This window comes from Octopus bimaculoides, chromosome 9 (assembly GCF_001194135.2).
Source record: "Octopus bimaculoides isolate UCB-OBI-ISO-001 chromosome 9, ASM119413v2, whole genome shotgun sequence".
Lineage (NCBI taxonomy): Eukaryota > Metazoa > Mollusca > Cephalopoda > Octopoda > Octopodidae > Octopus > Octopus bimaculoides.
In genome coordinates, this window is record NC_068989.1 from 92,330,351 (window position 1) to 92,337,057 (window position 6,707).

A 6,707-nucleotide genomic window follows, 5' to 3' on the forward strand; every position below is an offset into this window, starting at 1 on the left:
AGATAGATAGACAGATAGATATATAGATAGATAGATAGATAGATAGAAAGATAGATGGATAGACAGATAGACAAATAAATACATACACATGTATGCATGCAATTTTAAGTACATCTATAAATATATATGTTTGTGTTCAATCATATATATATATATATATATATATATATATATATATAAATACATACATACATGCACAAACACACACAAGCATGCACACACTCATATACACATCCAAACACGTGCACACATACACACGCACAGGTTGTAGTGTAGTTTTAGCCATAGCGTTTGTATGCGATTGTATTTGTGAAGATAAAAGGGAATATTTCATAGAAGCGACTCTTATCTAACGCTGATAAACTTGGATTTCTTCGTAAGCATCATTGATTACCCTGCTTTTCTAGTCTAAGCACAAGGCTCGAATTTGGGGGGGGGGGAGAAGGCCAGTCGATTAGATCGAACCAGTACGCAACTGGTACTTAATTTATCGACCCCCAAAAGAATGAAAAGCAACGTCGACCTCGGCGGAATTTGAACTCAGACGAAATACCGCTAAGCATTTTGCCCGTCCTGGTAAAGTTTCTGTCAGCTCGCCGCCCTTAAACACACTAATATTAATGAGCATCCTAATCATAGTAGTGTTCTATTAAAACAATAGTGGTGGAGGTGATGGGGGAGAAGTGGTGGAGGTGATGGGGGAGAAGTGGTGGAGGTGATGGGGGAGAAGAGGAGGAGGAGCGGTGAGTACGACAAGTATTTTATGAATGCATTTTTTAAATTTTCTTACATCTGACAAGAATGGTAAGTTGGGAATGGATAGGAATAAAAATGTGCATAGAAAAAAAAACTGGATAGCAAAAAAAAACAAAAAAAACAAACAAACTGTGGAATGTATTGAAAACATGTGACTGAATCGTAAATAATCTGGCAGTGACACGTCAGGCCTTCCTCCCCCTCATACAGAAACAAATCACAGTATCAAACACACATATACACACGCGCACACACGAGCGCGCATAAATTCATACACACCTGGATACACATAAATTCACATTATTCTAAAAATATTTAGTACATTTATATTTCACGTGATTATATGTGTGTGTGTGTGTGTGTATGTATGTATGTATACACACATACATGTATGTATGTATGAATGTACGTTTGTACGTATGTATATTTATGTATATGCATGTATATACATATATATCTACGTAAATTGTAAATTAATATGGATGTGTTTTTCTATATAAATATTTATATATATATGAATGTAGACAGGTATAAAGTATAATTACCATGTGCATTTAAATAAATACGACATAGAATTGCATATATAATTCATGAATATATATTTGGAAACACGTTTAAAATATACGTTCATATAATTTCACCTTTTTCTTTATATGTATAATAATATCTTCGCATATGTATTCTTTTAATCAATACATTGTGAATAACACTCGAAAGATGAAAATCGTGCAGGCACTCACCGAACTGACATACAAATAATTAAATACATACATACATACATACATGTGTGTGTGTGTGTGTGTGTGTGTGTGTGTGTGTGTGTGTGTGTGTGTGTGTGTGTGTGTGTGTGTGTGTGTGCAGGGGCTGCACAAAATAATGGAAACACCTTAACCTTTTAAACCTTTGGCAGTAATTAAAACTTGAATTCGAGGTATGGACTCCTACAAAGTTTGAATTGTTTCCAAAAGCAACTGTGTCCATTCTTCAGCTAAAACCGTCCCTAGTTCTTGTATAGTAACCTCTGACAAAAGGCCACTGTGCCAGTAAGTCCATGTTTAACTTCAAACACATCACCCGCTTCTCTTTCCAGACAAATTGCTTCTCTGTCAAGCTTCCTGTTAGTCAGAATTCCTTTTATTCCAATAGCTTCTTTCTTTGGGCTGCTGCTCTCTATCGTCTTCTTTTCCACTTTTGATATTTTTGGTAGAGTAATCTTATCTTCCCAGACGCATCATTTCAGTTTTGAGCTTCCTGGTAGTCCTAAGTTCTTTCATTCTAAAAGCTGCATTCCTCAAACTGCTGCTCTCTGTTACTCACCACAATTCTATTGATTTCCTCTGGTCGATGATAATCAGTCCTTCAAATTTTATGTCGAACGACGAAGTCTTTTGAAGTTTTAAGCAGCCTTCTTTTCCATTTTTGTAGTTCCTTACGCCATATTGGCCTCAAGTCTTCTTTAGGACAAAACTGTATGAAAACTAAATCCTTCACAATTGCTTTTGTTGTTCATCCTTACAATGATCGAGAATCAAACCTACCGAAAATTCTCCAACATCTCAAAAATTAACCCTTGTCTTCGGGGGAAAATATTTAATCTCTCAACGATTGATGAGGCTCACAAGAGGGTGTTAGCCCCTTTATCTTCGCAGACGACATCCAAAGAAAGAACACCTGTTTTTTTTAATTTTTTTCCTTTATGATAACTTTATTGTCCAAATTTTGGACAACAATTATATCTCCTTTTTCTCCCCCTACCTCTTCGTATCAAACACACACATTCTCCCTCTACTTCTCTCCCACTTTCCTTCTATCCTCTTCTCTTTTCTCTTTCTCTCCCCCTCTCATCTTCTCAGAGATTGCTCCCGTCCCTCCCACATTTACAGTGGCTCTTCAGACACACTTGTCTCTCCTCTTATCATGCACATTGTGTTCTCTTACACCCCTCCCGTCATACCCCTAGAACTCCACTCTAACCTGTGACATCTATCTTTCTCTCTTACAATGTCGTCTCTCTTGGATTCCTTCCCGTTTAATGGATTTCTTCTGTCCATCGACTTGGAACAGTTAACCAAGAACTAAACGCGATGTGACAGGTTGGCAACAGCTACAGGCACTGCACCTTCTGTCAAATACAACTTGAAAAAATATATATGCATAGATTATGTGTGTGCATGTGTGTATGTGTGTACGTATGTATGTATGAGGAATAAACGAACTTTAGATAAGTTAAACTATGTTCGTGACATGATTTAACTTCTAAAGGCAAATTTCCTGCAGATTCTGTGCAAGAAAATTCTCTCTAATGATAAAAGTTTTGAAAATACGATATTTTCCCAGTGCTTCCCTCAAGAGAAATTGCCCTGGGCAGAAATGGTGTTTTTACACCTCTTAACATAACGGAATTTTTTTGCACGGAAATTTGATTTACAAGTTAAAGTATGTATGTATGTATTTATGTATGTATGTGTGTACAGATATATATACATATATATTATATAGTTGAGGTGTGTTCTTTTAAGGACGTATTAGACTACAAATAGAGCTGTCTAACTTACTCTTTCTTTTAACTCTTACTTTTTACATATTATATATACGTATATATATATATATATATATATATATATATATATGTACGATCAACATTGAACTAAATAAATATAATACGCTTATTCATAGATAGAAAGATAGATAACTAGATAGGCATTCGTATATATATGTAGATAGATAGATAGATAGATAGATAGATAGATATGCATAATTGTATTTTTATCTAATTCATTGTCAGTTAAATATATGGGAAATAATATAATAATATTTGTTTTTGAACTTTATTTTCTTGTAATAATTTTAAAAGTGACAGAAACGGGAATAAACACAACGGAATTAATAAAATGTCTGCGACAAAATCACTTTAGAAAACAAAAGGAATTAAAAACACTAAGAGATATATTTGCTTTGTACAAATATTTGCACAGAATAATATGAAGCTTTTATGCTACCGGCTCTTATCGAAGAAAATATAAATAATAAAAATGAAACTGTATTTATCGTTCTTTCTTGATTGATTAACGTACTTGTTTGACCTTAAATTTCAACCGTGGGTAATCTGATTGTTGTAAATGAGTTCAATGTTTTCTTTTTCTTTTTTCTTTTTTATTATCTGTTTTTAGCGTCGCATAACCAAGCACAGAGGCTATGGATTTGATTGGGGTAACTATTATTGAAATTAACAGATGTTAATTTTGTCATAATCTTCACTGAAATTAAACGTTTCGTAGACGAAAATAGTTATTTGCCGAAGTATCGAGTGAGACATGTCAGAGAAATTCGAAGGAAAAGTGGAAGCGTATGAAGTGCATGACTGCATGGTTGAGAAGCTAGTTGAGCAATCACCTGGTTTCAGGTTCAAACCCACTGTGTAAGACCTTGTGAAATGTCTTCTGCTATAAATCCAGGCGATGAATGTGTACTACATATCGCTTTCCAGATGCTCCGAATTACGCAGACAAGTTTGAAGACTACCTTACACGAATAGAAATTCTAGTTACATTAGAACAACACATAAGCGTACTTCTTGTGGGAGACCTCAATCTGCCCAATGTTGGATGGCCTGAGGGACTTTCCCTCCCAGAAATGGCACGTTGCGAACAAGAACAGCTGAAGTCCTTCCTGAATCTTATCGACAATTTGTAAATGGAACAAGTAGTACTCCAACCAACCAGGGAAAGTGATATACTGGATCTCTACTTCAAAAATAATATGGACCTCATCCATCATGTGAAAGTGACACCGCAGCTGCTCTCAGATCACAACATGATAGCTGACCATGTACGGATCAAAGGATACCATGGGATTGCAGCCTACAAGAAACTCTCAAAATCTTTCCAGTTTGAACTTCCATAAGGCAATCTGGAAACAAATTGAGAAAGAGATCCTCGAACAAAACTGGACTAAATGTCTCTCCTCACCGGACATCGACATGAAACTTCAACAATTCATGTTTGTAATGCAAGCCATATGCTGCAAATGTGTCCCGGAGAGAAAGGCCACTGTACACATGGACAAAATCCCCAGGGAGAGGAAAGTTCTTATGAGACGGCGTACAAAAATTTCAAATCGCCTAAGCAAAAAAATTTAAAGCGGTGAAAAATCCCGCCTGAAAATACGACTGCTGGAGATTGAACAAACTCTGCAACTCTCCCATGAAAAAGAAAGAGCAGACAAAGAAGTCTGGGCTTTAGATAATATAAAATCTAACCCCGAAGCCTTCTACAAGTTTGCCAAAGAAACAGCCTCCGTGCACTGCAGAGTAGGGCCATTCCTCGAAAAAAATGGTTCACTCACAGGAAACCCAATGAGGATTAGTGAAATACTAAATGAGCAAATCAAAAGTGTTTTTACTCCATCCCTAGGACATTTGCAAGACAGCAACCAGCTGACTTCTTCGCCACTGGAAATACAAAAACATATGCAGTGATGATTGATTACATCAATATAAAAAAGATGATGTAATACAGAAGTAAATGTTATGTAGCAATACCAAATTGCAGTGACCCAGCATGGCCACGGTTCATACATACAATAAAATACTTTAATATATTAAATATACTATCATATAGGTTGCCCGTTAGTAATTAAGACCTAAAGGCAAGTTAATAAATACGGGTACCAATTGGTACCCGCATTGCTAGAAATAAGAGTAAAAACAACCCGAATAGCCACAAAGAGCATAAGATTTCTAGGAATGCCGGTACAATTTTGTACCCTTTTTATATTTATAGAGAGAGACACACATACACACGTACATATGTGTGTGTGTGTGTGTGTGTGTGTGTGTGTGTGTGTGTATATGTAAATACATGTATGTGTGTGTATATATATATGTATATACATGTATGTGTTTAAGTGTAAGCACATATACATGTGAATATGCATATGTGTATATTTATGTGTGTATTCGGCATTTCACATCGAGGCATTTAATCCGAGTACAAAATACAAGGTCAGCGGCATAATATTTATATCTGTACATGATGAGAACAAGACCAGAATCTACCCAACCGCACCTGACGCTTTGATCTCCCGTTCTATCGCCTCTTAACCAAAATATATGTCCCAGTTTTTTTTAGATAGCAGGGACAAGTTATTTTATGAGCTACCAAGCGCGTGTATATATGTGTGTGTGGGGGAGGTATATATGTAAGTGCTTATAATACAAGGAGAGAAAAAGTCAATAGCGTGAATCTCTTCAGCTCTCCTTTTATACACACACACTGCATGCGTATAAATAAATATACATACACACATATATATATATTTTTCTATAAATACATATACATATATATAGGTATTTACACACCTATGTATGTATGTATATATATATATATATATATATATATATATATATATATATATATATGTGCATGCATGCTTTTGTCTATGTGTATGCTAGTATTATTGATATTTCGATTTGCTATTACAATTTGTGTTTATTCCACATATATGTTCCTTCTTTATAACAACGTGAACACGGAACGCTGTAACGTACACAAAACTTATTAACCTTAATAATAATAGGGAGCTGAGTTTCCTTTTGTGTTCAATGGACTTGCCACTTGTCCACTTGACGATATGAAAGAGACCTGCTTATTCAAGCACATGCTCTAAACAGCCCTTTGATGCGAAATGCGCTTTGGTTATTTTCCACACCAAATAAACCGACAAAAATCATTTGAAAACTGGGAGCCATTTCCTACAAATCAATCCATTGATATGTTAACATGTACATATGCGCGTGTGTGTTTGTATATATCTCTCTTTCCCACTATCTCTCTTTCACACGCATACACACACGCACATGTACACACACTGTATGAGTATTTTGCATTCATTTATAGAATGTGTGTGTATCTAACTATATATATATATATATATATATATATATATATATA